Source organism: Orcinus orca, chromosome 11 (assembly GCF_937001465.1).
Source record: "Orcinus orca chromosome 11, mOrcOrc1.1, whole genome shotgun sequence".
In the NCBI taxonomy this organism is placed as follows: Eukaryota; Metazoa; Chordata; class Mammalia; order Artiodactyla; family Delphinidae; genus Orcinus; species Orcinus orca.
In genome coordinates, this window is record NC_064569.1 from 91,189,970 (window position 1) to 91,210,740 (window position 20,771).

General features: G+C 40.1%; 1 protein-coding gene and 1 pseudogene across 28 annotated transcripts in view; one reads left to right on the forward strand and one right to left on the reverse strand.

Moving 5' to 3' along the window:
- RBFOX2 (RNA binding fox-1 homolog 2) overlaps positions 1-20,771 on the reverse strand; it is a 261,734-nt gene that overhangs the window by 112,992 nt on the left and 127,971 nt on the right. The gene's annotated exons all lie outside the window — the stretch shown is intronic.
- LOC125960506 (ATP synthase membrane subunit K, mitochondrial-like) lies at positions 16,620-19,732 on the forward strand (annotated as a pseudogene).

Here is a 20,771-nt window from a genome sequence, read left to right on the forward strand (position 1 = left end):
CTTTCTTCTTCCTCCCCCCGCCCCAGCCACCTAACTTTGTGGTGGTGGAAGAGGGACTCATTTGGTGATAAAATGGGACCCAAACACCATAACTGGTGTGAATATTAAAAAACATTTAGCTGTAAATATATGAATGAGTGTGATTACTAGGTGTTGTCCATGCCCAGCTAGGGGTGTTACCCTAACAGAGAGTATATGTACTGCTTTTCCTTTCTACAATCTAAGATTCCAAATTAAAATTGATATCTGACTCCAACGGTTTCAGATAAAGGACTGTGGAACTGTAATAACTTTGTAAATGTGTAGTTCTTTAACTTTAAAAAGGTGACCATGATATGAATAATTGCAAATTCAGGGAAACAAATTAAAACTGCTGACACAATAAGCAGCAACATGCCACATAATGGCTATCAAACTGCAGCCAGCGTGTCTAAGACAGACATGTGCTGGGGATAAATTACAAGAGACAGAGACCCAGCTGGAACCAAATATGTTACAAACTGATAATTACATTTTAATAATGGCCAGAAAAACAGTATATGTTGAGAAAATTTTCTCAAAAGTCTAGTTCAGGGGTAAGTTTTTAAAACTTGCCATAAATCAAAGGCAAAAATAAAAAAAATTTTGGGGGGGATTATATACCAGAAAAGATACCATGAAGGTTCTATTCAAATAGCATAATTAGATAAATATCTATTTCCTGAAAATCTATGGAGCCCTATGACTTGTAGAATTTTAATTCCAAAAAAAAAAAAATAATAAAAGTAACACAGAAAGTTTGGAAGATAGTACATGTACCATTTATTTCTCTTGGAACATTTATATTTATACACATGTTTCTCTTTGACAGAAATACTATCAATTAACATAAAACAAAACTAGCGACTTCTGCTTCCTGGAAGGAGTACATACCTCATCCCTATTCCTCCCACTAAGTACAATTTAAGACCCTAGACATTTTATATATTAAATAAACATAAGAAGACTCTTAAAGGTGGAGAGAAGAAAGCAAACTGGATTGGGACCTCAGAACACAGTGGTGAGTTCCCTGGGTTTCCTTTATGCCTTCTATAGCTCAAACTTGGAGCTAAAGAACCCAGAAATGCCAATGGGTTCAGACAAAGGCCTGAACAAAAGCGTGCTCTCTGCAACCAAAGAACATGGAAAGGGCCACCCTAGCAAGACAGAAAACTTTAGACTGCTCTAGTCCAGCCATATCCGCACCTCACTCCCACCCACGGCAGCAAAGGCCAAGTGGGGAGCAGAGATTTCCACCCTCACCAGGCCATAACCAGGCATCCCAACATCCCTGCCCAAGTAATATTAGAGAAGGAGAGGCAGGGAGCCCATATACGCATCTCCACAAAACTGTAAAACTTGAAAACAGAAAACATAGAGGAAAATCTTCAGGACCTAGGGCTAAGCAAAGAGTTCTTAGACTTGACACCAGAAACATGACTCATAAAAGGAAAAATTGATAAATTCTTCTGTAAAAGAAACAAAGGAAAAGATAAGGAAAAGACAAGCCATAGGGTGGGAGAAAATATTTGCAAACACGGCAAAGGACTAGCATCTAGAATACAGAAAGAACCCTCAAAACTCAACAGTAAAGAAAGAAACAATCCAATGAGAATGTAGGCAAAAGACACTGATACCACCAAGGAGGATATACAAATAGTAAATGAGCACATGGAAAGATGTTAATCACTAGACATTAGGGAAATGCAAATTAAAACTATAATGAGATGCCGCTACATATCTATCAGAATAGCTTTAAAAGAAAGTGACAACATTAAATACTGGTGAGGATGTAGAAAAACTGAGTAACTCATACATTGCTGGTGGGAATGTAAAACGGTACAGCCACTCTGCAAAAACAGTTTAACTGTTTCCTAAGAAAGTAAAGATGCAATTACCATAGGATCTAGCAATTGCACTCATGGGCATTTAGTCCAGAGAAAGATTCACATAAAAATCTATACACAAATGTTTACAGCAACTTTATTCATAATGGGCAAAAACCGGAAACAACCCAAGTATCTTTCAATGTGTGAATTTTTAAACAAACTGTGATACATCCAAACCACAGAATACTACTAAGCAATAAAAAGGAACGGATGATTGTTACATGCAACAACCAGGATGACTCTCCAGAGAATTATGCTTAGTTTTAAAATGCAATCCCCAAAAGTCATATGCCATATGATTTCATTTATATAACATTCTTAAAATGACAAAATTACAGAAAGGAAAACAGATGAATGGTTGCCAAGAGTTAAGGAGAAGTAGGAGCAGGTGGGAGGTGCCTGTGGCCATAAATAAACAACTAGAAAGAATCCCTGTGGTGATGGAAACGTTCTGAATCTTGAGAACATCACTGTCAACTTGCTGGTTGCGATGCTGTACTAGAGTTTTGCAAGACGTCACCACTGGGGGAAACCGGGCAAATGGGGTACCTGGGCTCTCTCTGTACTACTTTTTACAGCTCCATGCAAATCTACAATTATCTGAACACTAAAATTTTAATGGAAAAAATGTATCTGTTGCGATAAAGGACATTATTGGGACAACTGGCAAATTGGAATGTGGGCTGCAGATGAGATGATAATATCCGTATTAAAAGTCCTGGTTTTGATAATGTACTCTGGTTCTATAAGAGACTGCCCTTGTTTTTAGAAAATAAGTATGGAAGTATTTGGGACTAAAGGAACATGATATATATGCATGTATACACATATCCACACATACATACAAATACATAATTAAAAAATTTATTCTGAAAATGTTCATAAAAATATAGTAGAGGAAAGAACAGTAAAGCAAATGTGGCAAAATGATAAGGAAAAAAACTTCGGGGAGTGTTATGGATATATTCATTACCTTGAGTGTGTCATGGGTGTTTACCTGTGTCAAAATCCCATCAAAATATACAGTGCATCTACAATTATCTCAAAATAAAAAGTTTAATTAAAAAATAAAACTACTTAACCCTGAAATCAAGAATAATCTGAATACATCAGCCAGCAGTTTTATATTTTGATGTCACCCAGAACACCACAAAATGATTATGCCTAATGTTTATAATTATTATATCATATGCTTCTTCCTATGGAGCTACCAAAACATTATGGACTTTACAATGTATTCTTTGTGTTCACTAGACACATAGCTGCCCACATCAGAGGACAAAAGCAGTATGCAGACACTGCCTTGTAACAGCCTTCTATTTATCACTCATGTTTCTTAAATATATTAACTAAAGTTTTTTGCTTTGGTAAGCACTATTAGAACTTAAGATGTAATATAGCATAGGGAACTGTACTTAATATTTTGTAATAACCTATAAGGGAAAAGAAGCTGAAAAAGAATACACACACACACACACACACACACACACACACACACACATATATGGCTGAATCACTGTGCTGTACACCTGAAACTAACAACACTGTAAATCAACTATACTCCAATTAAAACAATTAAAAAAAAAAAAACTTAGATCTTTCCTCGGTTAATATGATTAGCTTTTTTTGCATTACCACTCTTTGAAAATTATTTTGTGAAGAAAAGGAATAAGGATTCACACCTTCCATTTGATCATCAGTTTCCAAGTTAAAATTTTTTGTTCTTTATTACCTCGAGTAAGTTCCCTTCAGTCACCTTAGCCAAAACAAAATACAAATATCAAATAAAAAACATACTTTTAGATATGATTATTTTACTAATGTAATATCCAACACTGTATATATCACACCATTTTTTAAAAAACTTTTTTATATTACTTATACAAACTATTAAAACTGAAGGGTAACCTGCTGTATAAAAAAATAAATGAAATGAAATTTTAAAAAAAGAAAACCAATTTAGAAAAATAAATAAATAAAATAAAATACTTCCACTGACTGCACGTATTAAAAAAAAAAATGAAGGGAAGGAGGAAGAAGGAAGGATTAAGACAGAAGATCTGGTTCAAATCAATTAAGGACCAATATGTAGAATCTTTCTAGAAAGTCTGGGTTCATACTACAGTACTCATTACTTCCCACTTAAGACAACAACGGGAAAGGATCTATCACAGATACTTTGAAATCACCTTTTAAAACTAAGATAGCGAGAACATGGTGGTGCAGTGGTTAAGAATCTGCCTGCCAGTGGAGGGAACACGGGTTCAAGCCCTGGTCCGGGAAGATCCCACGTGTCGCGGAGCAACTAAGCCCATGCGCCATAACTACTGAGCCTGCGCTCTAGGGCCCACGAGCCACAGCTACTGAGCCCACGTGCCACAACTACTGAAGCCTGCGTGCCTAGAGCCCGTGCTCTGCAACAAGAGAAGCCACCGGGATGAGAAGCTCGCGCACTACAACGAAGAGTAGCGCCGGCTGGCCGCAACTAGAAAGACCACGCCCAGCGATGAAGGTGCAACGCAGCCAAAATAAATAAATAAATAAATAAATTTATTTAAAAAAAAACAACACAAAAAACTAAGATAGCATCCATAAGACTCCCAAAAAATAATATCCAGAAGTATGATATTATTTACCACCCAAATCAAAAGAATCTAGGAAAATCGATCCCTAAGTTCTAAAATATTTGTGAGGGCAGGAAGGAATAACTGTTTTATTTGCTGTCTCCTTCCTTTCATTCCAGCCAGACTGTCTCACTCCACACTCTGCCAAGCTTTAGACTAATGAGTATAGGAACTCATTCCTACTTTCACCAAAAACATACAAAAGTAGCTCTTTGATGAGGCAATGTTTTGGCTGACTGAGCATCCAAATCAAGGCTGCTGCGTCTTCCCAGCACCGGCAGAGTGCTTGGCCCACAGCAGGTGTGCACAACGTATTTGCTGAATTTAAAAAAAGTAAATAAAGAAATAAATTATGTCCAAAACCTATTTACTAAAGAGGCCTTGAATCCCTAGCGCTCAGGTACCTTACTCAAGAGTTCAATCTCTAAAATACTGTCTGGGCCATTTGCTTCAGCATGAAAATTCATCTGCCTCAGCTAGCATCCTTGTATTCTAAACTTCGGCACATGGATCTTCTATATCACCTGACTTTTCAGTTCTTATTCAGCCCCAGTGAGTAAGCCCACTATGGCTCTGGTTTTCTTACACATATAGGACCTCACTCTAAATCTATCACCTTGATCCAGCCTGCTCTCGCCACCTTAACTATAAGCTGCCATATACAGAAATATTCAATTTCACATTAGCCTCTGTCATCTTGATTCCCTGGCTTGTAGTTCTAGGATACCTGCAGTTTTAACGTGGAAGTTACGTGTCTTGGAGCAATCCTGCACGTGTTGCTTTTCGGTATCTCTTTAAGATGTATTCTTTTATACAACAGGATAAATGCCTTATTCAGTGTCACAGTGAATGACAAAGCCTGACTGCGGCTAATTTTCCAGGATCTTATGTCCAGCACATTAAATAATATATATACCTCATATTTCAGCTGTAGTCAATTAGCTTCATTTTTTTAAAAAAAAAGTACTAAATAGACATGAAAAGAAATTAAATTCTTTAAAATCCAGATTCTATTATTGTCTGGCACAAGAGTACAGGTCTAAGGCACACATACATTTTTACGTTGAATTTAATCCATTCTTCATCCACGTGCCAGCAACGTTAATCATCTTACAGCCTCCAAACACTTCCTGTGGCACCAAGTTCACTATATTTTGGCTAAGTCTGGGCTGTAGCAGCTGACAGAAGACTTAATATATTCTTAATATGGTTGGGCTTCACAGGGCCCGTGATCCTCTAAAAACTGTGTGCAAAATGTTATAGAAATGTACATTGTTCTGGGGACCTGGTCCAGAGCTTTCATTTGATTCTCAGAAGTTCAAAACGAAAAATAAAGATTAAGAACCAGAAAGCCAGAAAAATTAACATGGTTTTGTGATAATTCCTTCTTTAAAAAGCTGTTCCATTCAAACACTCCTATTTTTCCTTGGTGAACAACTCATATTTCTAATTTAGGTATTTTCCCCAAGCTCACTTCCTAATCCTACGTCTCTGATGTTTCCCTTTGATTAAACAGCCTTTACTTTCATTTCTAACCCTCAACTCCTTTACAAAAACCCCAAACTCCTTCTCTTCTAAGGGCTAGGCCAGAGACCCAAATACTAGCCCCACTGTAATTCTTTCAAGTCAGGGACCAACTGACAAGAAACATTCCAGCTCCAACATTCCAACTGTCTTACTAAGGGGCTAAAGCAGTAAGAGAGATCTTTGGGGGTGTGTGTGTGTTTTGTTTTCCATTAAACAGTTGTTTAAGCCAATCTTTGGTGTGTGTGTGTGTGTGTGTTTGTTTTCTATTAAACAGTTGTTTAAGCCAATCTTTGTGTGTGTCTGTGTGGTGTGTGTGTTTTGTTTTCTATTAAACAGTTGTTTAAGCCAATCTGGCTTCAAATCCTCAAGGGAAAATTTGGGGTCAAGAATCTATTGCCCCTTTTTGGTCATGCCTGAATTCTCCTCAAGCCATCCCACATCTTTTTTTTTTTTTTTTTTTGCGGCACGCGGACCTCTCACTGTTGTGGCCTCTGCCGTTGCAGAGCACAGGCTCCGGACGCGCAGGCTCAGCGGCCATGGCTAACGGGCCCAGCCGCTCCGCGGCATGTGGGATCTTCCCGGACCGGGGCATGAACCCGTGTCCCCTGCATCGGCAGGCGGACTCTCAACCACTGCGCCACCAGGGAAGCCCCATCCCACATCTTTTGGTGTGAACCAGCTATAATGACACACTGTACTGCAGACTTACCGAAGTGGAAATTCTTTTAGTCACTCTGGGAAAATTAAGAGATTCTACACAAGTGTTTCTTACTCACTTTAAAAACCCCTGTACTACAATATTTATTCACCGTTATCTTCTGAATCCTCCTCCATCAGCCCAGAAGGGTGCATACAGCCTTACTTTCATGAAATGTTCTTTACAACTTAGAGATTTAAATGTTCTTTTTTGAACTGTATAGTCTCTCTCACCCCAGCCCTGAGATTCTGCTTTATACTTCCTTCTAATTTCTGCCTGATATCATGGCTCTAAACATACAGAATGTAAATATGGACTTTTGTGGCAAGGTCCCTTCAAAAGGTTCAAAATAGTAACCTCTATGCAAAAGGATAACAGAAGAGGGCTTTTCAACAACTTCTGTGTCTTAAGAGAAACAGTAAAGTTGAACAAAAAAACAACAGGAGTTTCTGGCTGAGAACTGTCATATGTGGGAATCAATGAAATAACACAGAACTGTACTGAAAATATCTGGATCACATTATGAACATCCACTGCATTACAGAGAATATGCAGACAGTGCAGGAGACTTGGCTGGATTTATACAGAACATACACTTTTCTGGATAAATGGCTGATAAAAGCAGGTCTCAATTTCCTCCCCAAATAGTAGGGTATGTTATGTTTTTAGGTACTGACTTCCAGTTATTTGAACTTTCAGGATTTGTCTGGAGGCAACAAGGGTTTAATGAACTATACTCTTTTGACCTTTCATTCAGAGATGTGTAAAGAAACATGACTTAGTCTAGCTACCAATGCAACGAGGGACATGGCTATAGAGAATATGAACAAGAAAACAACTCGCTGGGGCTCTCCATGTATTCTGGATTTTGCCTTTATTATCTTTTAAACAGATCTTATTCCACATTACAGTCGGCACTACTTCGCCTCTCCACTTGCTTCTCCTGCTTCCATTTAGTCCCAGAGTTTGAAACTGTGCACTTAAAAGGTTTACTCCTGGTGCTCTTACTTTTTCACGCCACTTGGCTCCCACTCAGCAGCATCTTGGGGGAGTTGGTATGTTGCTCCGTCCCTTGAAAGCTATTCTAAAAGGTCACTATTTTCATTTGTGTTAATTGCCTGCGGAGATAAGATGAAGGGAAACTGAACTTTGGCGATGCATAAACACATTTCAAGACCCACGCTCTGAAATATAACTGGGTTTCCCTAAGTAATGTGTGTTGTATGGGTGGAGGAGAGGGGGACAAAAGAGATGTGAAGGTAAGAGAAAGGAAGACAAAACAGTTGGAAGCTGTGAAGGCCCAGGGCAGAAGGAAAGGAGTTCTGAACAACAGTTAAGAGGGCTTCAGAGTGAGGGTAACATCAGTAGGCAACAATGGAAATGCAGGGAAATGCTGAGTCCTGGGGGCAAGGAATTATTTAATAGAAATAAAGCAGTAAAAATGGGGAAAAGACTGATATCCTACAGAAAGAGGTCAAGATCCAATTGATCAAGGCTTCCGGTTTATCAAACTAGCCTAATCAGAGCTGTTCTCATTCAAGGGGTGCAGTGAGAGAGGACAGGCCAAATCTCACTTTTCCTAGTCACATGAGAAGGAATACCATCAAACTCAAAGCAAGAAAAAGGGAATCAGGATCCAATAAGTTTAAAAAGGCACTGGTTAGGGGAGTCCTTTGTACACTGAACTGGGGTTCAGTGTTGGGCTCAGGCCCCAAGAAAAATTAGAGCATCACCATGTACCAGAACAAAAAGACCAGGCGAGGAGACGAGCCAATCTGATAAGGGTCATGTTTAACCCCTGGCACATGGGTAATGAGGCATCAGATTATTTAAAGCCTGTGGCTGAGTAGTGGGAAAGTAGCTCCTTAATATAAGGTCAGACTAAACTCTCTAACTTAGAGACCTGAACTTGCAAGCTTTCTGTGGCCATGGCTGGGCAGGGCAAGGGCAGGCAAAGACCGACAATTCTAAGCAAGATGGTATGCCAGAGTCCAAGTCAGTTCAACATCTACCACCGCGTATCTGATACACATTCAGCCCTGAGCTAAGTGCTAGGGACACAGAGAATTCACCTCCGACTTTAAAGAGTTCACAGGAAAAACCAGAGTGGCCCGTCTGTGACCACTTAACACAGGGTTGCTGTTAGGATTCAATGTGTTAATGACTGTAAAATGTTTAGTAGAAAGCCTGGCAAGTAGGAGGGAGGTACTCAAAAATCAGCAGCTGCTGATCTGTATCCTTATAATTATAATCACCATTATTATCACAATACCTACTACCGTGTTGTAGTTAACAGATTTTTTTAATTCTAGAAGAAACAGCTTTAAAATGTGCAGAATTTGTTTCGGAATGATTTGTTTCTTCAGACTGCCCATCAGACTAAGGATTTATATTACAACTAGGGTAAGACCTCTCTCCACTCATGATCTAGTTCTTATAATAGTCCAGGTGACAATGTTTCTGGCAAACTTTCTCCATCAGTCATGGGAATGTCAGCAGCAATGCAGTCTTGCACCCACGTTACCCACAATTTTTAAATCCTGTGAAGCTGACTTCATAGTTTGTTGCTAATACTCACAAAAGGAGAAAAGCCATGAGACTGTAGAACAACTACTTCCTTTTGTCACAGATCAAAAGGGAGAGATTGGAAGGGATAGCACAGGTCTTTCCTTCCCTCAAGAGTGAAAAGTCCATCACTGTCATCAGGGTCAATTCGTACTAACTGATCCCCCACAATGAAGTAGATGGTTTACTAAAAGCATACATGAAAAACAATATCCCTAGCCTCCCTCGGGCTAAATTTTAAGAAAAATGATGTGAGGAAACACATATAGGAAAACCACCCAAATATGTTCTGAAGTGACTAAAAAGCAACTTAATTTAGAGTCAATCTAGTTGAGAGGTTTGCAATACGTTTAACAGAAAGAAATATGACATTCCATCTACTTGCTAAATCCTTAAAGAGTTACTAAATATAGTAAACTTATAAGTTCTTAGAAAATATGTCCAATTCAGGGAAGGGGAGGATGGAGACAGAGGGTAGAACGTGAGCATAAAAAATACAAAGAAACAAAAGGAGAGAAAAAGAAGAGTAAAAACAGAGAGGAAACCTGACACAAAATCCTAAGTGTACCAGGGAAAGAGGAAAATAAGAGGAAAATGAAAATGGAACTAGTATCCATGGAGTTAGAATGAATCATGGCTACTGACAGGTTCAACACCTTTGTTTTACTGATAAAACTGTGGCCTAGTAAGGCTGAGTCATTGCTTTGAGTTTACAAAGCTGGAGAGGGCCAGGACTAGAAAGGTGGTTAGTGCACAGTAAATACTCAGATTTGGGATGAATTAAAAAGACAAGTGTTATGGTCTTCATGTTTGTGGGTCCCTCCCCTGCAAAATTCACGTGGTGAAGTCCTAGCCCCGAGTGTGGCTGTGTTAGAAGACAGGACCTCGAGGTCCCCAATCTGATAAGAGTAGTGTCCTTATAAGAAGAGCCAGCAGGGTGGCTGGTGCAGTGGTTGAGAGTCCGCCTGCCGATGCAGGGGACACGGGTTCGTGCCCCGGTCCGGGAAGATCCCACATGCCGCAGAGCGGCTGGGCCCGTGAACCATGGCCGATGAGCCTGCGCGTCCAGAGCCTGTGCTCCGCAACGGGAGAGGCCACAACAGGGAGAGGCCCGCGAACTGCAAAAAAAAAAAAGAAGAGCCAGCAGAGAGCCGGCTGACACCCGCATCCACTTTCTTGCTCTTACTCGCCCCAACGCATGCATGACAAGGAGGTCAAGTGTGCACACGGGGAGATGGCAGCAGCCTACAAGCCAAGAGAAGAGGCCTCAGGAGGAAACCTACCCTGCAGGCACCTTGATCTGGGACTTCCCAGGCCTCCAGAACTGTGAGAGAAACTTCTATTGTTTAAGCCACCGGTCTGTGGAAATTTGTTACAGCCGCCCTAGCGAACTAAGACCACAAGCACTTAAGTCCTTTGGCAAGGTATTCAAAAGGAAAGTTTAACTTTAATTTATTAAACCTAAAATATACACACATCTTACCCCCTTTTCTTTTTCTTTTTTTCTGTTAAAGAATGAGAATGGGGCCACTGGCTAGCTTTAGTTTAAGCAAAAATCCAGGTAACACTCTGAAAGGCACACTACAAGATATCTACACATAGTAGAAACTCAATAAACCTTCAGCCAAATAATGAGCGGTCAGAACTTGATTCTGTGCTTACGAAAGTAACATATCCCTCACCTATTCCCCAAACTATGCACCACCAACTGTAAATAACAAATGCTCAAAGTATGTGTTTCTGTTTTGCAGCCAACACCATAAAGAGGCAGACCGCCTTTTTAAGAATCTGGCCAAGCCCCAAACACCCCTTTTCAACTTGCCTACTCTCCTAGCCCCTTCTTATCCCCTGGGAGTTTATGCCTTGACATTTAAAATTTTACATTTTATTGACAAAACAAAATAGATTTTTCATTATCAAATTTTAAGAAGTCTGCCTAATATATTTTGTCTGGTGAAATAGTAAAAATAAAAGTAAAAGGATTTATTGCCCAACTTGGACATAAATTTTTTAAATTTAATTAATTAAATTATTTAAATTAGTTTACTTCTTGGTGAAAAGAGGTAAATCTTAAGGGTTCAAAGGAAAATAAAAGTTACTGAAAAAATGCAAATTACCAAAATATAAAAGTAGAAATCTAGCAGTTTTCATTATGCCTTATAGTACTTTCCCAAAACAGTTGCTGCCAATTAGCATGGATGAATGAATGGGCTAAATATATAAAAGACAAGAGAATAAGAAGAACCTAGAGTTTATAGATACAGAGTGGGGACACTTTTAATAAGCATTTCAATTGTCTTAAATTTGTTGATGAAATGTGCCCAGAAAAAGATTATACCAAGAAAAGTCAGCAAAAAGAATACTGTTCTCCTTGTAACATAAATTAGGTAATACCACAGCATATCTTACAAATAAAAGCCCCTTAGAGTCTCAAAATAAAACCTCTTTAAGGGCTTCCCTGGTGGCGCAGTGGTTGACTGTCCACCTGCCGATGCAGGGGACGCGGGTTCGTGCCACGGTCTGGGAAGATGCCGCAGAGCGGCTGGGCCCGTGAGCCATGGCCGCTGAGCCTGCGCATCCGGAGCCTGTGCTCCGCAACGGGAGAGGCCACAACAGTGAGAGGCCCGCGTACCGCAAAAACAAACAAACAAACAAACAAAAACCTCTTTAAGTGGATGCCTAAATGGGTCCATCTTGTCTGCTCTGAAAAGAATATTACAGCCAATATACAATCTGTCTAAAATTTACAAAATGGGTCATATTCTAAAAATTCATTTTTATTTCAGAGTTGTTTGGAATTGATCACATTTCCCCATTAAAAGAAATACACACAGACGCACACACGTACATATTTATAAATGCTGACTGGGTTTCCACACCAGACCACAAGAGCCCAGGAATGTAATCAGGGAGTTGGGGTGTGGGGGGGAGACAACATAGGAGTCCGCGGAACCAGTAATGGACCTGAACTACCGTACATCTGAAATAAAAATAAACAGAGGATAAGATAGTTAAAATAGCAGCAAATTACAAATAATGCCAATGTAATTAAATAAGAAATGATGTGTTTTTTTCCAACTCATCTTGAACATTGGTTAGAAGTAGAAGATAAATCTAATCCGCTAAGAAAGTGGAGACGTCTGTGGAGACATCGAGGAAGGAGCAGGAGTACTTTCAAGCATTTTAGTGACTGGTGCAATTTTTTTTTTGGGGGGGGTGCAACTTTAAAAAATACAAATTTCATTTCCACATCTACAACATTTCCATTTTCCCTGATACAAATGTAATTCTAGTCAATCAATCATAAGGAAGGTAATTTGTTTATTTTGTAAATGGGATAAAAAGACGGAGACAAGGAAAAGGAAACATAGCAAGATTTAGAACGGAATCGTTAAGTGCTTAATAAATACTTGCTGAAAGGAGAGGAGGGAGAAATCTAAAAAGACTGCTGACAGTGGAAATAACTAAAGTTTAAATAGTAAAAGAGAAAGACGGAGGTAAAAAGGAGAAAGAAGGACCGGACATGCCCGTACTATTTTTAAAGGGGGAAGAAAATAGGTGGTAATCAGAGAGTTCTCAGTACTGCCACTCGGGAGGGTCACTGACTCAGAACAGCTGGGATGGGTCTAGCCAGGAAACAATCATGATAACTAACATAAACTGAACATTTATTATGTACCAAGGACTGTTCTGAGAGCTTTTACAGGCTCAAAGCAACCTTCTGAGATAGCTACTATTTTTGTTGTTGTTGTTCTAATTTTATAGATGAGAAAGCACATTAATATGCCCAATGTCATTAAGACAGAATGCCAGAGAGCCAGGTTTGAAACCTCGTCAGTTTGGTTCCAAAGCCTGCACCACGAAGCACTACTGCCCCTACAGTAGAACCATCACACACACAGGGAAAGTGACAGAGAAAATGACGATGACAAATACAAAGAAGAGTTCTGCATTGTAAGTTCCTATAGTTACTAAGTATTCCCCTGTTAATGAAAAAGTAACCAGTAGAAAACCTCTGGAATTCAGCACCCATTTGACAAATATTTATTGAGCATCATTCACTGTTCTAGACACTAGGGATACAGCAATAAACAAACCAGACAAAAATCTCTACAGGTGAGGAAAGTAGTAAAAAAGATATTTTTACAGTATACTAGAAGATGGTAAGGGCTATGGAGAACTTAAAATAAAATGACTAAAAAAAGAGCTAAATGAAAAGGTAACATTTCAGCAGAAATGTGAAGGAGCTGAAGCAGTACACATGAGGGTATCTGGAGAAGGGCATGACAAGCAGAGGAAACAAGTACTGCAAAGTGCCTGGCAAGCTTCAGGAACGGCAAGAAGGCGGCCGGTGTGGCTGGAGAAGACTGAGGACGAACAGGAGGATACAGAAGTCAAAGAGGTACCCAGGAGCCAGCTCAACCAGAGGCTTGTAGGGACTCTGGCTCTTCCTCCGAGTGAAACACATGGGTGGATTTTTGAGCATGATCAGATTTATATTTTTACAGGTCTAAGTCACATGCTGTGTTCACAATAAATTATTTGGAGTCAATGGTGGAAGCAGGGAGACCAGGTAGGACTATTGCAATAATACAGGTGAGAAAGGATGGGGTACTGAGCGAGGAGAGCAGTAGCAGAGCTAGTAAAAAGGGATTGGATTTAGGTGATTTTTGAAAGGCAGAGCCTAAAGGATTTGTTGATTAATAACACTGCCGTGAGGGAGAAAGAAGAGTCCAGGGTGACTCCAAGTTTTTTCCTGGCCCAAGCAACAGGAAGATGTCATCTGAGAAGGGGAAAACTGTAGGTGTTCCCACAGTCTTGAGACTGGAAGAAGGCAAGTGGAGACCAGTTGGACAAGTTAAGTTTGAGGTAACTATTAGGTATGGAAATATCAAGTAGACAATTGGATGTAAACTTCCTGGGAGGGATCTGGCCTGTAGGTATACATTTCAGAATCATCAGCATACAGACAGTATTTAACCCCCGGTATACCATCGGAGTCCACTGGGCCCAACTTTTCTCTGTTTAACAGTTCTATATTTAAGGATTTATATTTTATGACTTATTCTTTCTCAGAGGTATTTCCCATCCTTGCCCCCCCACCAAAACCCAAAGAAAATGTTACTTTAAAAATAATAACAGGGCTTCCCTGGTGGCGCAGTGGTTGAGAGTCCGCCTGCTGATGCAGGGGACATGGGTTCATGCCCCAGTCCGGGAAGATCCCACATGCCGCGGAGTGGCTGGGCCCGTGAGCCATGGCCGCTGAGCCTGCGCGTCCGGAGCCTGTGCTCCTCAACGGGAGAGGCCACAACAGTGAGAGGCCCGTGTACCGCAAAAATCAAAAAAAAACCAAACACATTCTATCTTGCAATTAACATATGGGTTCCCTGAATGCTTTTATAAATCTAAGGTGCATTATGAGATTTTAGGGATCTTATTTTCCCTATATCTTGAAACATTCTGATTTTTCAATTAGCTTTACTCATTAATTATTCCCAACCATGTTTTAAAAAATGACCAAAGTAATAAAATGACAGACCAATGGCATACTCACTTAGAAGAATGATACAATAGTGAAATAAATCACCACTAACACATCATCCTTCAGTTTTCTTACTGCATTGTGCAAAGTATTGTATCATCTTTCAACAAGGCTTTAAAGAAGATTAGAGATGCTGTTTTTTTTACCGTTTGTTCAGTTTTCATTAAATACAGTTTTTCACTTCTCACCCAAAATAACAAAGAAAAACTAACAGAGGAAAATGTTTCACAATTATTAGATGAATCCGAAGATGAACGCAAACACGGATAGCAGCACTCTAAACTCTAATGATGATGGTGAAGTCTGATATATAGAAGTGAAATCTTGAGACTACGATTCTTCAGATGATTACATTCTAATCTAGGATATAAGCTTGACCACAGTCAAGAATCAGTAAGTAAACAATATATTTCTAATAACAAAAAGGAACTATGGTAGTCTCATCCAGTTCAACAGAAAGAATGTCCTCATGCAGTATTTTGCTATGAGAATTGGGATTATCCTGTTTCACTAAAAGGACATGTAACAGTATTCTTTCTTTTCTTAGAACATGACACAATTTACTTGATACAGTTCACACATGGCCAAGTGCTGAAGGTAGATACATATATAAAGGTAACTGGAAGGAAACAGATGGTATAGAAATGAAAAGATCATCTTTTGAACATAATTATGTATTGTCAAAGGATTTCTAAAAAAAATCTTTAAATATTGTGTTTAGACTATGTAAGTGAAGGAAGAAGAACCTGAAGCAGTAATTAGCTAGACCCTATTAGAGACATATTTGGAATCTGAAATCAGAATTTACAAGACGGGTGTGTTCCAGGTTAATGAATGACATAAGCAATTAAATTACATTCAAAGGAGGCTGCTTTTTGAGGTATACGCTTCCCAAACTAGAAATACAGGGAATAAAAATTGGGACAGTACATGTCAGTGAGACATCATATATTTGGAAGATTCACATCTACACAGGTAGAGATCTACAAAAGGAGCAGGAGCAGAACAAATGGTCAAAAACAGTACAAATACTGACACAGAACCTAAAACTCACAGCATAAATATAACTTGTGACAATCTTAGAACAAGTTTGGGATTGGCTTGAGTACTACTCAGCAAAAAACTTGCTTTAGTTGCGCTATTAGGAAGAACAGGGTTGAATTTGAATGTATTTTCACAGATGGAAAAGGAAGAGAAATCGAGAGCACATTTAGATTTCAAAAAGAGTAAACGATTCTTTCTGTCCTTAGAAAAACTGTTAATGTTCTTCTCAGCTCAATGCAGTCTCAACTATTAATAGATTCAAAGACCCCTCTTAAAAAAATACCCCAAAAGATCTTGTACTATTAACAAGGCTAAAGAAGGTTTAGATACAATGATAAGAAAGTTAAAATCTGTGCTTGCAAAAGAATGGCTGGAAGATAGCCTATGTCTATTTTCTTCATTATGATTGATATTAGTACAACAAATGCTTTCATTTGGTTCAATTACAAGATCGCAAATTAATAAGACAATTCCTCATATGGCCAGGAAATGAACTTGCAAGAATAAATACAGAACTAGGAAGAGAACGTTTACCCTCTCAACCACAAGCATGAGTCTCGGAGAATAGGAAGAAAGAGGATACAAAAAGGATACAAAAAGGATAGGAAAACATGAAGTACTGCAAAAAAGATTTTAAAAAAAACCATGAATAGTATTCAAATGTGACTTGTAGTCACTATAGGAGAGATATGTAGTTAGTTGCGTGAATACATTTTTTCTTACTTCTAATAAAGTTGTTTTTCACTATAATTTTTCTTCTTTTTTTTTACAGATTTGGTGCAGACTTTTAAAATTATTTATTTAAAAATTTTATTTATTTTTTGGCTGCGTTGGGCCTTCGTTGCTGTGCGAGGGCTTTTTCTAGTTGTGGCGAGCGGGGGCTACTCTTCGTTGTGGTGCATGGGCTTCTCACTGCGGTGGCTTCTCTTGTTGCGGCACGTCAGCCCTAGAGCATGCGAGCTTCAGTAGTTATGGCATGTAGGGTCAGTCGTTGTGGTGCACGGGCTCTAGGGTGCACAGGCTTCAGTAGTTGTGGCGCACGGGCTCAGTACTTGTGGCTCGTGGGCCCTAGAGCGCAGGCTCAGTAGTTGTGGCACATAGGCTTAGTTGCTCCGTGCCATGTGGGCTCTTCCCGGACCAGGGATCGAACCCACGTCCCCTGCATTGGCAGGCGGATTCTTAACCACTGCGTCACCAGGGAAGTCCTTCACTACCATTTCTTATTTCTTAAATTAGTCATAAGAGTTCAACAATCCACCACTGAACGATACAGACTGAAATCATGTCAGGTCCGGAAACTGATACCCAATTACATTCCACTGGTGTCAAAAAATATTTCGACTCTTAACACTTTCACAGGGAGAATAAATTGTGTACTGGCCACGTACGGAGGTATTGCTTTGATAGTCTTATATTTCAAGTTAAGGTCTAAAAAAACTCCAGCTGTGAAAGCAACATAAACGGATTCTAAACTGTATCTCATCTATTAAGTTCCCAGGCCTGAAGAAGCTAACGTCAACTCATCACGTGATACTCGACTTGTACAATAAATTATTGTACAAATAATTTTTTAAAAAAAAGAGTTAACCAAGATAAAAAGATCAGAGAGCCCACTGGGCCCAGCTGACAAATAGTTTTGGCTATTTGTCCTGGTTAACTGAGAATTAAATCCATGAGACTAGATGAAATCACTAAGTAAAAGAACCAAGAGAAGAGATGCAAAGACTTGACCCAGAGTATGACAACTTTAAAACTGAGAAGAAATCACCAATAAGATAAGAAGAAAACCAGGAGAGTGTGATGTCCTGGAAGTCAAGTACCCAAGAAAGTGCATCACAGAGGAAGGAATGATCAGCCACATTATGTTCTACAGGCAGGTCAGGTAACATGAGGACTGAGACCCAACCACTAGACTCAGCAGCATGGAGGCTACTGGTAATATTGACAAGAGCCATTTCCGTGGCAATAAAAACCTAATTGAGCGAGTTTAAGAGGGAGTGAGAGGAGAAGAACTGGTATGAGCAAACAGAGACAACTCTACTGAGTTTTGCTCTAAGAGAAAAGAAAAGTAGCTGACAGAAAAGTGAGGTTAAGAGTATTATATTTTCAAGTGGATGAAAGAACAGGTTAATGGCATGTTAGCGGAACTAATCTAGTAAACACAGAAAACCTGATGATCCCAGAGAGAGGAAAGAGAATTGCTGGGTCCAGGTCCTAAACAGGCTAGCAGAGATGGGACCTAGTACACAACTGAGGGGCTGGCATTATAAGGAAGGCAACTGCTTAGTGTACAGTAATGGGAGAGAGGGAAAGTTCACTGACACTGATGGTACAAGGTGGGTAAAGTGTGGTGGTGGGAAATTTCCTCCTGATTGCTTCAGCTTTCTCACAAATACTCTAGTAACTAGAAGATTTGCAGACAAAAGCCAAAGAAGGGATGATTTAGCAATGCATATGCATTCTGCAGAGACTGGCCTAAAATGGCATAGTATCAGGGCACCCTTCTCACCTGCCCTCTTTTGGTTTCTGTTACTCTGAAATCTCTTGTAATCTCCAAATGGCGTAACTTCTCCAAAGGGGAGTTGGGAGGACAGGGGACACACAAAGGAGTCACTGGTTCACAGTGATTCTGAAATCTCACTGGGCAAATAAATGTTGGGAGTTCCTTGATTAGGTCTCAAGGCTGTGGTAGGATTCTCTGTGGCTCTTGCCTTTGAATCATCCTTCTGTTTTCAGGACAAGTAGCACGTGTCAGCAGCTGAGTAATTTTCTCAGCTTGCTTCCTGCCAGAACAATTTTGGGGGTTCAACAGCTTCTTTTCAGTTTGAACTGTCTCTTCTCCTTTTCAGCTGTAGCTGCAGTGGGCCTCCTGTGAATCTCACTGAGATTCACTGCATTAGACAAAAGCTATATCCACAAATATCTTCAAGATAAGCCCTTCTCTACCTTCTCTCGTGCTAAAACAGTTGTAAGACCTATTCCTTGATTGAAAGGTCTTCTGTGTGACTCTTAAGGTTTTTCTTAGGTTTTAACAAAAGGTTTTAAGCCACACCCTCAGCTTCATCTTTAGACCAGGATTCTCCAGGCAGTGCCCTTGAACTGACTTTTTTTGTTTAACAGTCCTTTCCTCAATTTATTTCTCTCTTCTCATACTTTACTTCAAGCAGTAAGAAGAAAGCAGGGGGCACCGTCAATGTTTTGCTTGGAAATTTACTTAGGGACATCTGCCAGTTCATTAGGCACCTTTTCTGCTTTTCACGCAACTACAATCAATAGTGATGCTACAATTTCTGCCACTATATAACAAGGATCCCTCTTTCCTCCAGTTTCCTTTCCTCTGAGCCTTCATGGAGATCTCCTCAAAGTCCCAAATTTTAGAAACAACATGCCCAAGGTACTCTGATTTTTCACTAACACTCTCCTCAGAGGCCACTACCCAGTTCCAAAGTCACTCCTGCATTATAGATTTCTGTTGTAGAACCACCCCACTTTGGGTACCAAAATCTATAGTTGTCTATTTCTATATAACAAATCATCCTCAGGGGACTTCCCTGGTGGCGCAGTGGTTAAGAATCCGCCTGCCAACGCAGGGGACGTGGGTTCAATCCCTGGTCCGGGAAGATTCCACATGCCACGGAGCAACTAGTCGGTGCACCACAACTACTGAGCCTGCGCTTCAGAGCCCACAAGCCACAACTACTGAGCCCGCGTGCCACAACTACTGAAGCCTGAGCACCTAAAGCCTGTGCTCCACAACAAGAGAAGACACCACAATGAGAAGCCCGTGCACCGCAATGAAGAGTAGCCCCCGCTCGCCGCAACTAGAGAAAGCCTGCACGCAGCAATGAAGACCCAACGCAGCCAAAAATAAATAAATAAATGTATAAATAATAATAAATTTAAATAAAATAATTAATAATTAATAAAATAAATAATATAATAATTATAATAAATAATAATGTTAATATATAATATAATAAATAAAATAAAATAATAAAAATAATAAATATAAATAATAAATAAATGTATAAATAAATTTATTTTAAAAAGTCATCCTCAAACAACAGCTTAAAACATCACTTATTATCCCACAGTTTACGTGGATCAGGAAGCCAGGCGAGGCTGAGCTGGGTGCCTATGGTTCAGGGTCTCTCACAAGGCTGCCTTGATCAAGGTGTTGGCTAGGGCTGTAGTAATTTCAAGGCTGGACTGGCAAGGATCCACTGCCAAGCTCACTCACCTTGCTCTGGGCCCTCAAACATCATCTCTCTGTCATGTGGGACTCGCCATAGCGCTACTCACAACATGGCAGTTTGCTTCTCACCATGCAAGCGCTTGGGAGAGAGCTGAAGAGGGCAAGCACCCAGGATGACAGCCACAGTCTCCTTATCACCAAATCTTGGCAGTGACATCCCATTATATTTGCCACATTCTATTAGTTCGAAGTAAGTCACTAGGTCCAGCCTATACTCAAAGGCAAGAGACTGCACAAGAGCATGAATACCAAGAGGTAGGAATCACTGGAGACCACCTAAGAGGCTGCCTATCACAGACTAGATGGAAAGCATTACAGCAGGCCAGTTAAGAGTACTGACTCTCGGGCTTCCCTGGTGGCGCAGTGGTTAAGAATCCGCCTGCCAATGCAGGGGACACGGGTTCAAGCCCTGGTCCGGGAAGATCCCACATGTCGTGGAGCAACTAAGCCCGTGTGCCACAACTACTGAGCCTGTGCTCTAGAGCCCATGAGCCGCAACTGCTGAGCCCGCATGCCACAACTCCTGAAGCTCGTGCGCCTAGAACCTGTGCTCCGCAACAAGAGAAGCCTGCGCACCTCAACGAAGAGTAGCCCCCGCTCGCTACAACTA